Raw genomic sequence first — 13420 nt, 5'->3', positions numbered from 1 at the left:
GGCACGTATGTAAAGAGTCCAATAACTAAACAAAACAAAACATGACTAATACAAAACATGGTCACACAGACATGACAGCATTAATGGATTTTCTACATTCATCTATACATTTTTGGATTATTGGTCATAATTTTCTTTAAAGTGTTTGTCGCACGCTCGCAACAAAATCCAAACATTCCAACACTAACAGCTGCCATGTCAGAGGACAATTACTGAAATGGAACGCTATGGTCTTTTTTTTTTAAAGATTACTGTAATCAAACTGTCCAAACTGAGCGCTGCTGCTGTGTTCATACCGCGATTTGGTTGTCAGGCCGCATTATTAATTCACTTTAAACGTCATCCAGGAACAAAAACAGGCTCCATTAGAACAACACTAATGTAACGCAAAAGCTTCCTTTTCGTGGCGTCAGCGTGAATTGGAATAATGTGAGGACGGAGTGTTGTTAGCATGTAAATAGCACCGCGGTGGCACATGGTAGGTTGTTTATGACGTGCGCTTTATGGTTCCAGTGCGAGTGTAACTATGACAATATGGAGGCAGCAGCTGTAGAACATCTGCTTATGGAGCGCTTATTAATTATTGAGTTAAATGTCAGTCAGGCAGTGATGAAGCAGCTGGTGGCGCTTTTAGCACCCGCCATCTTTGTGCTGTGCTTCTAGAAAGTTTGAAAACAACCTTTCTGGCAGTTCAACCAGCGAGTCGCCTATTGATTTTTGCTTAATAGTCAGCACAAGATGGCTATAAACGCTGATGTCAAATGGCTGTGAGAGCAGTGTTTCTTAACCCTTGTGGGGTGTTCGGGTCTGTGGGACCCGTTTTCATTTTTTATTAAAAGAAAAATGATACAATTAATTAATTTTTCAAACTGAGACTCACTGACTTTGGCTCATTTTCTGTGAAGAACATATATCAAAATACATATTTAATGACCACACACTATACATCCCCCCTACACATTTCTATTACATATATGATGTCCGGGTCCACTGGATCCGGGGCTAATAGAAGTGTGGAAATTGATGTTCTGTGTACCACACGCACCCACCCACACACACACACACACACACACACACACAGTAGGCCTAGACAGGAGGAGGACAGAGTGTAGGTACACAGAACATCAAAGGGTCAAATGTGCGAGAAAATGTAAAGCGTTTGTGGGTCTGATGGACCCGTTGCATTTTGTGGCTTTTAATGCCTCACAATCAAACACTTTTATGTTAAAATACTGAACAGATGTTTACCTTATCCCAATAAACATCTGTTCAGTATTTTAACATAAAAGTGTTTGATTGTGAGGCATTAAAAGCCACAAAATGCAACGGGTCCATCAGACCCACAAACGCTGGCTGAGTAACAACAATATGAACATTACACAAGGGTTAAACATAGGGCCGGGGGCCCATTGTTGGGCCCACTAGACCGCCGCCAAAAATATCTGTTTCTCAACTGTGGTCCATACGGGTACTCAGTTGTAATACACATTTCCACCACTTGTGGCAGTAAAGACAATCGCAAACAAACCGAAGTCTGGAGCTAAAGTCATGGAGAAATTTTTGAGGTGCAAAAATAATGACCAAAGTGGTGAAGCTGCATTTTATCTTATTGACAGTTTAGTTAAACATGTTTATTATTCATTTAGTTGTAATGTATTTATTTTATCACTCCATAATTGTATGTACATTGATTTTTCATCAGTTTTGTATGGTTAGTGCCTTCTTTTGCAATATATTTGATATTTTTGTAATCAGCCTGACCTAAGCCTTAAAAATATTCTTCGTAATTAACACATGGTTTCATATCATGTGACAAGGTTGTAAACTGTTAAGCAGGTCAGACATAATTAAAGTTAAAGTACCAATGGTGGTCACACACACACGAGGTGTGGCGAAATTATTCTCTCCATTTGACCCATCACCCTTGTTCACCCCCTGGGGGGTGAGGGGAGCAGTGGGCAGCAGCGGTGGCCGCGCCCGGGAATAATTTTTGGTGATTTAACCCCCAATTCCAACCCTTGATGCTGAGTGCCAAGCAGGGAGGTAATGTGTCCCATTTTTATAGTCTTTGGTATGACTCGGCTGGGGTTTGAACTCACAACATACCGATCTCAGGGTGGACACTCTAACGATTGAATAAGATTAAAAAGAAGAGTAAGTTTATGAAATCAAAGTACATTTTTGAGTGTGCCCCGGGCCCTTCTGTGGTGGCGAAGTTGGGCCTCGAGGTAAAAAAAGGTCAAGAACCCGTTGTTTACAGTACCTCAGGTCAAATGTCAGATTCGAGCATGTATTATCCATATATGGTAGAGGCTTACCCAAAGAACTTTGCGCGAGTCTGCCATTTTTATTTAGTTGGAGTCCAATGTTGTAGTCAATCAGTTCCTTCTTTTTCGCTATCCTCGTGTTGTGGGGCAGACTAGCTTGTACATGCACATGCATCCTCTGCTGTTGCCATGTCTAATAAAAAGTAGTGTATAGTTTGAACTTATGTCTGTCAGTAGATTCCATATGGAAGCGCTGAAAACTACAACAAAGATGGTGGGGAGAAGACACAGTCGAAGTGGAGACAGGTAAACAGGACCGCCTGTCACGCCGGAGTCGCATCTTACTGCGTGGGTTGTTCTCCCGGGATGCAGACGGAATTTCGGACAAAGCGTTCAGGTAGGAGATGATTTATTGTCATAAATCCTTACAAATATGCTGATCGCACGGGAAGCTAAGGAAAAACTTAGCACAGGAATCAGGAATCGAGAAACAGGAATAAACCAACGTGTTGCATATTGCAAATAACGAAGCCAGACCGAGTGTGGCGCACAACGTGAATAAATAGCTCTCTGATTAGTGCCCGGCAGCAGGTGAGCGTGCCGAACACTAATCAGAGGCAGGTGAAACCAATCAGCACCCTTTGGTAACCAAAACAAACCCAGGGGTGCACAAAACAGGAACTCAGGGAGTCCAAAACTAAACAGAACATGACTAAACAAAACATGATCCGGGCAACGGATCATAACACCGCCTACAAAATGCCGCATCCTGGTCTGTAATACATAATCTATGCAAAACATTGACCAAGGAACCACCGTTACATGTTATGTAGCTCACAAGGAAGTGTTTAAATGTGGAATGAAATTCATAATATGGCCCTTTTAATTTATGACGGTTCAGTGTGCAAGAACTGTATTGATTTAAATGGTTGTTTTGACAAAAAAAATGTTGAATAGCTGAGGTTAAAGGGGATAATAAGCTTGTCCTGAATATCTTGAAACCGGTAGGCGTCAAACCCTAAGAGATTGCAAGAACCCTATTGTTTTTAATAGAAATTGGCCATTTTGTTAAACAAGTGTTTTTTTTGTTTGTTTTTTATTATATTATTTAATATATATATTATGATAACTAAAGTCCTCATTGTGGGATAAAAACAAGTATGTTCTATCCTATTCTACATTGTAAATATATATCATATATATTTATATTATATTGTATTATTATTTTTGCATTATTTCATATAATGACTTAATTATATATACAACATTATATTTAAATACATACTATACTATATAAATATTTGATATGTATGATAAACAACCACAAGTGGCTTTGATTATGTGAGGTTTAATGTCAAATCAGATTATGTTTCTCTCTGCTTATTTGGTTGGTTGTTATGACGGTGCAAGAACCCGATTGACTTTGAATGAGATTCGACACAAAATGGCTCAGATTTAATGAGACTTATTGCGGTGATTTTCTTGATACGCTTTCAACCAGTCACCATTTGTATTCAGCCCCTAAAATGTTATCAAAGTGTAAGAAATCTAATATATATATATATATATATATATATATATATATATATATATATATATATATTGTGTATATATGTATATACATATATATATATATATATATACTCATATATATATATATATATATATATATATTGTATATATATGTATATACATATACACATATTTATGCATGTATATTTATATAAATATGTATGTATATACGTATATAAATATACATATATACACATACATATGCATATAGATATATATACTGTATATATACATATGTATATGTATGTATACATATACACACCGCGAGGTGTCCTGGCTTGGGGGCGAAACATCAGTGAACGGTGGCACCAGCTGACGACCCTGCAGCTGACCTCCAAGTGCACTGGAGGAGGTGCGACAGGCAGAGATGCCAAGCAGTTAGGTCTGTACTTATTAATTAATATATATATATATATATATATATATATATATATATGTACATATATATGTATATATATATATATATATATATATATATATATATATATATATATATATGTACATATATATGTATATATATATATATATATATATATATATATATATACATATGTATATATATACGTATATATATATATATATATATAAATATATATATATATGTGTATACAAATATATATATAAATATACACGTATATATATACTGTATACATATTTACACATACATATGCATATACACATATATATATTTATATATATACTGTATACATATTTACACATACATATGCATATACACACATATATATATCTATATATATATATAGATATTTATACTGTGTATATATATACACAGTATATGTGTATATATATATATATATATTGTCAAGACTTGGTCTTGGGTGTTTGCTTTTCCGGGATGCAACGGAAAGTTGGCTCGTGCGAGACGGGAATTAAGGTACATGATTTATTATTATCAAAAAAAAGGAATAAATGAAAGCGCGCACAGTGGCGGAGAATAAACTATAAAACCAAAAGACTATAGCAAAAAGTACAAACAAAAAACACGCACAATGGCGGAGAACAAACTATGAAACCAAAAAGACTATAAATATGGAACAAAAACTTACTTGGCTTGAGGAATTGACATGAAAAGAAGTATCAGGCATGAACAGAGCATAAATGTGTTGATGAAATCGTCAGAAAGACAAACTGAAAAACACTGAACTTAAATACTACAGACATGATTAACGAAAACAGGTGCGTGACTCAAGACGTGAAACTAGTGGGTAACTATGGTGACAAGACAAGGGAGTGAAAAGCCAGAAACTAAACAAAACATGACTTAAAACAAAACATGATGATTACACAGACATGACAGAGCCCCTCCCTTAAGGACAGATACCAGATGTCCATAAAAAAAATAACAAGAGTCATGGGAGGGCGGGAGGGGGACATGGCGGTGGGTCGCCAGACCACGTGTCCCCGTATCCACCGGGGCAGAGTTAGGTGGCGACGGCGAGTGGAACGCCGCTGCAGCAGGCGAGGCGGGCGCCCAGGGAATGGCCACATTCGTGGCCGACTGGGAGGTGGGCGCACTTGGCGTGGCGGGCGACCAGGTAGCGGCCATATCCGTGGCCGACGAGGAGGGAGGCGCGTCGTCATCGTGGCAGACGTGGCTTGGCGTGGTGAGTCAGGCGGCGAAGCTCGGCGTGGCGCGTCAGGCGGCGAAGCTCGACGTGGCGCGTCAGGCGGCGAAGCTCGACGTGGGTCTTGGTCTTGGCGTGGGTCTTGGTCTTGGTCTAGGTCTTGGCATGGCGGGTCTTGGTCTTGGCATGGCGGGTCTTGGTCTTGGTCTTGGCATGGCGGGTCTTGGTCTTGGCATGGCAGGTCTTGGCATGGCAGGTCTAGGTCTTGGTATGGTGGGTCTTGGTCTTGGCATGGCGGGTCTTGGTCTTGGTGTGGGTCTTGGCATGGCGGGTCTTGGCATGGCTGGTCTTGGCATGGCGGGTCTTGGCATGGCGGGTCTTGGCATGGCGGGTCTTGGTTTTGGTCTTGGTCTTGGCATGGCGGGTCTTGGTCTTGGCATGGCGGGTCTTGGTCTTGGCATGGCGGGTCTTGGTCTTGGTGTGGGTCTTGGTGTCGTGGAGCTGCGACTGGCGGCACTTGGCGTCGTTGAGCTGCGACTGGCGGCACTTGGCATCGTGGAGCTGCGACTGGCGGCACTTGGCGTCGTGGAGCTGCGACTGGCGGCACTTGGCGTCGTGGAGCTGCGACTGGCGGCACTTGGCGTCGTGGAGCTGCGACTGGCGGCACTTGGCGTCGTGGAGCTGCGACTGGCGGCACTTGGCGTCGTGGAGCTGGTACCGGAGCTTGGCGTGGAGGGTCTTGGTCTTGGGCTTGGCGTGGAGGGTCTTGGTCTTGGGCTTGGCGTGGAGGGTCTTGGTCTTGGGCTTGGCGTGGAGGGTCTTGGTCTTGGGCTTGGCGTGGAGGGTCTTGGTCTTGGCGTGGAGGGTCTTGGTCTTGGCGTGGAGGGTCTTGGTCTTGGACTTGGCGTGGAGGGTCTTGGTCTTGGACTTGGCGTGGAGGGTCTTGATCTTGGACTTGGCGTGGAGGGTCTTGGTCTTGGCTAGGCAGTGCTTGGCGGCGTGAAGCTGGTACCGGAGCTTGGCATGATGCGGCTAGGCGTGGTGCGGGTACTGGAGTCTGCCGTGGAACTTGGCATGGTGGAGCTGGTGCTAGCCTTGGTGCGGCAACAGGTGCTAGCCGTGGTGCTAGCCGTGGAGCTGTGACAGGTGCTAGCCGTGGAGCTAGCCTTGGAGCAGGTGGAGGTGGCCTAGCTGGGGGTTGCGGCTTGGCAGGTCGGAAGACTGGTGAGGGCGGTCGTGCTGGAGGATGTGGCTTGACGGGTCGGAAGACTGGTGAGGGCGGTCGTGCTGGAGGCTGTGGCTTGACAGGTCGGAAGACTGGTGGTGGCGGCCGTGCTGGAGGCTGTGGCTTGACATGTTGATGCCGAGCCACCCCACCAACACAGCTCCCGACCCCAGCCCCCCCCTCAAGGGGTGGATACCAGACGCGCTCCCTGTGGTCTGGAACTCTCTCTAGGGGTGGGCGGAGGGAGGTCTGGAGGAGGGCTGAAATTTCCCCTTTAAGTTGTCCACAATGGGTTGTTTTTTTATCCCCCACCTGGGATTGTGTGGGCGGAAAAAAAGAAAAAAATTGTGACGGGGGCGGGACTTGAGTCTTGGGGGGCGGGGCATGAGATATGGGACGTGGCTTGGACTGATTAGACCTGATCTCTAAAAACATGTTTTGATAATGATTTATCAAAGTCATGCCATTAGTGTCTTTTGTTGGAGGCGGGTGTTCAAAAGAAAAAGAGTTGGAAAAAAAATCCTGGGCTGTGATGTCATCCGGGCGAAGCCGGGCTGGCTGCTGCTTGCTTCCGCCCGGAGGGGGAGGGGCTTGTGGGAGCGGCGTGTCCTGCTGGCTCGCGGAAGTTCTTCCTGAAGTCCTTCGTCGGGAGCGGCGCTTCCGGCACTGCGGCGCTGCGTCCTCCCATTCCTGGGACCAAATGGAGTTTCTGTACTCCACGGAGGAGTAGCGCCGAGTTTCCTCCTCCATCGCGCACAGGACCGCTCAAGAAGCCTCGTCGAAAATGTCCAACTCGGCCAACTTAGGTGCGGAAAAGCGGGTCTGCTGACGACCTACTGTCAGGACTAGGTCTTGGGTGTTTGCTTTTCCGGGATGCAACGGAAAGTTGGCTCGTGCAAGACGGGAATTAAGGTACATGATTTATTATTATCAAAAAAAAGGAATAAATGAAAGCGCGCACAGTGGCGGAGAATAAACTATAAAACCAAAAGACTATAGCAAAAAGTACAAACAAAAAACACGCACAATGGCGGAGAACAAACTATGAAACCAAAAAGACTATAAATATGGAACAAAAACTTACTTGGCTTGAGGAATTGACATGAAAAGAAGTATCAGGCATGAACAGAGCCTAAATGTGTTGATGAAATCGTCAGAAAGACAAACTGAAAAACACTGAACTTAAATACTACAGACATGATTAACGAAAACAGGTGCGTGACTCAAGACGTGAAACTAATGGGTAACTATGGTGACAAGACAAGGGAGTGAAAAGCCAGAAACTAAACAAAACATGACTTAAAACAAAACATGATGATTACACAGACATGACATATATATATATTGTGTATATATATTGTGTATATATATATATATATATATATATATATATATATATATATATATATATATATATATATATATATATACATATACAAACCCCGTTTCCATATGAGTTGGGAAATTGTGTTAGATGTAAATATAAACAGAATACAATGATTTGCAAATCCTTTTCAACCCATATTCAATTGAATGCACTACAAAGACAAGATATTTGATGTTCAAACTCATAAACTTTATTTTTTTTTGCAAATAATAATTAACTTAAAATTTCATGGCTGCAACACGTGCCAAAGTAGTTGGGAAAGGGCATGTTCACCACTGTGTTACATGGCCTTTCCTTTTAACAACACTCAGTAAACGTTTGGGAACTGAGGAGACACATTTTTTAAGCTTCTCAGGTGGAATTCTTTCCCATTCTTGCTTGATGTACAGCTTAAGTTGTTCAACAGTCTGGGGGTCTCCGTTGTGGTATTTTAGGCTTCATAATGCGCCACACATTTCCAATGGGAGACAGGTCTGGAATACAGGCAGGCCAGTCTAGTACCCGCACTTTTTTTACTATGAAGCCACGTTGATGTAACACGTGGCTTGGCATTGTCTTGCTGAAATAAGCAGGGGCGTCCATGGTTACGTTGTTTGGATGGCAACATATGTTGCTCCAAAACCTGTATGTACCTTTCAGCATTAATGGCGCCTTCACAGATGTGTAAGTTACCCATGCCTTGGGCACTAATACACCCCCATACCATCACAGATGCTGGCTTTTCAACTTTGCGCCTATAACAATCCGGATGGTTCTTTTCCTCTTTGGTCCGGAGGACACGACGTCCACAGTTTCCAAAAACAATTTCATATGTGGACTCGTCAGACCACAGAACACTTTTCCACTTTGTATCAGTCCATCTTAGATGAGCTCAGGCCCCGCGAAGCCGACGGCGTTTCTGGGTGTTGTTGCTAAACGGTTTTCGCCTTGCATAGGAGAGTTTTAACTTGCACTTACAGATGTAGCGACCAACTGTAGTTACTGACAGTGGGTTTCTGAAGTGTTCCTGAGCCCATGTGGTGATATCCTTTACACACTGATGTTGCTTGTTGATGCAGTACAGCCTGAGGGATCGAAGGTCACGGGCTTAGCTGCTTACGTGCAGTGATTTCTCCAGATTCTCTGAACCCTTTGATGATATTACGGACCGTAGATTGTGAAATCCCTAAATTCCTTGCAATAGCTGGTTGAGAAAGGTTTTTCTTAAACTGTTCAACAATTTGCTCACGCATTTGTTGACAAAGTGGTGACCCTCGCCCCATCCTTGTTTGTGAAAGACTGAGCATTTCATGGAATCTACTTTTATACCCAATCATGGCACCCACCTGTTCCCAATTTGCCTGTTCACCTGTGGGATGCTCCAAATAAGTGTTTGATGAGCATTCCTCAACTTTATCAGTATTTATTGCCACCTTTCCCTACTTCTTTGTCACGTGTTGCTGGCATCAAATTCTAAAGTTATTGATTATTTGCAACAAAAAAAAAAATGTTTATCAGTTTGAACATCAAATATGTTGTCTTTGTAGCATATTCAACTAAATATGGGTTGAAAATGATTTTCAAATCATTGTATTCCGTTTATATTTACATTTAACAAAATTTCCCGACTCATATGGAAACGGGGTTTGTATATAAAATATACTTTCTTTTTTGCTGTTACCAAATAGCATTATTTTGTTTTTGTCAAACCATCTTTTTAATTTGTCCGTTTAATCTGTTATTGTTATTTGTATTAGCTTCTTTGTGTTCTCTCCTGAACAAAACGCAGTCATGTCGTCTCGCAGGCACGCACACACACACACACACTGTTTATTTTAAGCAATATCTTACCGGGATGACAAATCAGAGGTCAAAGGTCACGTGAGTACACCATCCAAACACAGCAAATGAGTGATCGGGGACGTCACGTTGTCATCAGTGACAGTATCCTTGTTTAAAAATTGATAGGCCCCTTCAGAGAAAGACGCCACAAAGCGCTAACACGTATCCTCTGACTGACAACGTCACATTACGCCGGCCATGTATTTCTACCGGGATGCTTCAGCGGTTGGAGAAAAAGAAAAAAAAAAAAACACAGAAAAAAACGTCAGATCGAGGCGTTCACTGCGGGGCTGTCAGCAATAACGACATGGACGCAGACAGCTTCTTTAAGCACAGACAATTTCACACATGAGAGATTTACATCCCAGCAATGTGAAAGCCATGAATCGCACGCCTCTCAGGTGAAAAGGTATCAAATAAAACACTCGCTCTCACACACACACTTACACACACACTCACACGTTCGAGGTATGCAGGGGAATAGCGATGGAGGGGTTGTGGAATAAAAATAAAGGTTTAGTAGACCTCCCAGGTAGGAATAGTTGCTGGCATTTTGACTACACACTCCACATTTACGCTCGCCATCCTTGCTAATGATATAATGGAAATCAATAGAGAGAAAACACATATTCATTCCAAATGTCCTAAGGCAGCATGCCATTATTTTACAAATAAAAAAAGCATATCTTCGAATGTGTTATTATAGCTGACCGAATGGGCTCGCATACCTGTAAAATTGTATGATGAATATCAGATTTAATCATCATTCCCGCGACCAGGGACATCGCGTGTCGCAATTTTCATGTCGTCGTCGTTCAAGCATTACATCCGTGCAAGGTCCCTGTTGATTTTTTGAGGAAATCCAACATAAGATGGCCCCACTAGCCGAGGTCAAAGGGAATTTTGTGGAGATAATTAAAATATTTTAATTGCCAATATTTGATTATATTATTCTGTTATTATTCATCATTTTGTTACGATATACAATTCTGCGGAAAAAAAAAAAAAAAAGAATTTTAAATCGTTACACTGCTTAATACAGGGATGTCAAAGTCAAGGCCCGCGGGCCGGATCTGGGATGATTTATCAATGGCCCCCGGGATGATATTTGATTAGTATTAGGACCGGCCCGCAGGCCACAGCCGCCTGCTGCTGTTTTGCACGCACCAATACGCCATCAGTGTTGGCGCCAGGAATTTTCAAAATGGGGTTCCAGGGACCCCATCAAGTCATAAAAATGGGGTCCCACAGTACATTTTTGGGGTCCCACTTTTTTGTAACCGTTTTAAAAACAAATGATAAATGTATGCATTATCTTGTTATATCAGAATCAGAAATACTTTATTAATCCCCGAGGGGAAATTCAAATTTTTAGCACAATCCCATTCAAGATGTGGTGGTATGTCCGAATCTTAAACAGCAACAAAAGTGAATTTAATACAAACGTTTTATTTAGCCATAATCAAATGGCCTCGGGATCCCCCGGGAGGAGCTGGACGAAGTGGCTGGGGAGAGGGAAGTCTGGGCTTCCCTGCTTAAGCTGCTGCCCCCGCGACCCGACCTCGGATAAGCGGAAGAAGATGGATGGATGGATGGAAATGGTTCAAGGTTGGATTGAATTGCCATGCAAACAGACAACAGCTCCGGAGACGTTGGATGAATCGAGAATCATGCGAATCACACATAGACTTGGTCTACTTGGCCATTTATGTGTTTCCCTTGTGTGTCAAGGTCCAGTTGTTTTGGACCTGTTTATTCTGCAACATCCTTGAATCCCTTAGTCATAATAAACAATCAAAACATTTTGTACAATGGTCAGGCCGACCATACGTTCAACTCTAACCCACATATGCTCTTCCAATGGTTCAGAATAGAAAAAAGAGAAACGAGCAGACATTCGTGTCCCCCTTAATGCTTTTCGACCTCGCTCTCTTTCCGGACTTTGACAGACACAAAATATGGTACAAAAGGTCAGAAATTCCACCACAAGATCAGACAAACATTACAGGGAGACAGAACAGGATCGCTGACGGGTCTGCCAACTTCCGGCGGCCCTTACAAAAAAGGTGAGATACAGGTAAACAATGGGGGTTTGGGGGGGTGATAAAAAAATAAAAAATCTCACATTATATCTCGCATTCTGTATTGTGTTTTGGAAAAAGGTTGTCATAAACGTTAGTTCATTAAAAAAATAATAATACAAAAGAAAACAATTTGTATGCATATGTAAATGTATTCAGTTATAAACACTCATTCACTTTCTTCTTTCCTTCATGGATCTAAACTTTATTTTTTTCTATATTTTTATTGTAATATTTTCAGAATGTGTTTGTTCTATTTTGGGCCAAAGTAAGACAAAGAAAACAATCTGAAGTTGTTTTTAGTTTCAATGCCATGATTTCAATAGTCCCGCCCGCGTGTGCACAGATTTTCCTCCATGCGGCCCCTGAGCTAAAATCAGTTTGACACCCCTGGCTTAATATATCATTACATATCATAGCAATACCCGCATACGAGTGTTGGCCAAATGTTTTTGGGACAAAACAATAGGGAATGCAGGCGAGCAAAGTGCGGAGTATGGACGTAACGATTGCCGGTACGGCGGTAAAATTTACGACGGTTAGTATTACCGTAAAATTGTAATCAACGTAAAACTGTGATTATTTACTACACTTTGAAAAACTCAAGGTGATATCGTTAATTTCGGGGAGGAGCCACCAGCGCACTAATCGCTAACTAGCTTAAATGCTAACTTGATTACAAGACACATTAACATTTTGATAACAAAACTTGGTTAAAAAATGTTGGCGTGTGTTTCAGTACTTTCTGAACACACTCAACAATACAGTGATTAATGTGAAATGTTGCTATTGTGACATCCCTAATGAGGACACAACCCTTTTCAACTAAAGACCCAAGTTAGAGGTTGTTTTCGGGGACTGAATTTGCTAGAATACGTCCTGTACTGCCATAACGTCATACATATTGTTGTAACGTAAACATCGGATTTAATCTTTACTGCAACGTGACAGTTCTAAACAAGTCTTTATAGTGATCTTGTTATGTCACCTATTGATTTTGACAACAGCTAGCGTCATGATGAAGTGGACTTTCAAGGTTATTATCATACAGCTGTATTTTTATGATTAGGATATATACCTTGCAATTCCATTGGAAATATGCGTTAAAAAAACATAAGTCCCAATAAATAAGAACATAACGTCGTAACATCGGGTTTAATCATAATTTCAAGGACTTTTTCATTTCTACTTCACTACTATGTTACTATATGCTACTATGTTAACTCTTTTTCAACAAGTAGAAATATTCCTTTAATGTGGTTAACATTTTTTGACCAACGCCAGATTCCTATTAATTATGACAGATAGGATATTGATCAAAAGTATTTTTGTATGTTTTACCGCTCGGTGTCTTTAGATTAACGTATTTTTCGGACTAGAAGGCGCACTTAAAATCCTTTCATTTTCTCAAAAATCGACAGTGCACCTTATAAGCCGGTGCGCCTAATATACTGCATAATTCTGGTTGTGCTTACCAACCT

The sequence above is a fragment of the Nerophis lumbriciformis genome, linkage group LG09, assembly GCF_033978685.3.
Source record: "Nerophis lumbriciformis linkage group LG09, RoL_Nlum_v2.1, whole genome shotgun sequence".
NCBI lineage: Eukaryota > Metazoa > Chordata > Actinopteri > Syngnathiformes > Syngnathidae > Nerophis > Nerophis lumbriciformis.
The sequence above is the reverse complement of the archived record's forward strand: the minus strand, read 5'-3'. Positions refer to the sequence as shown.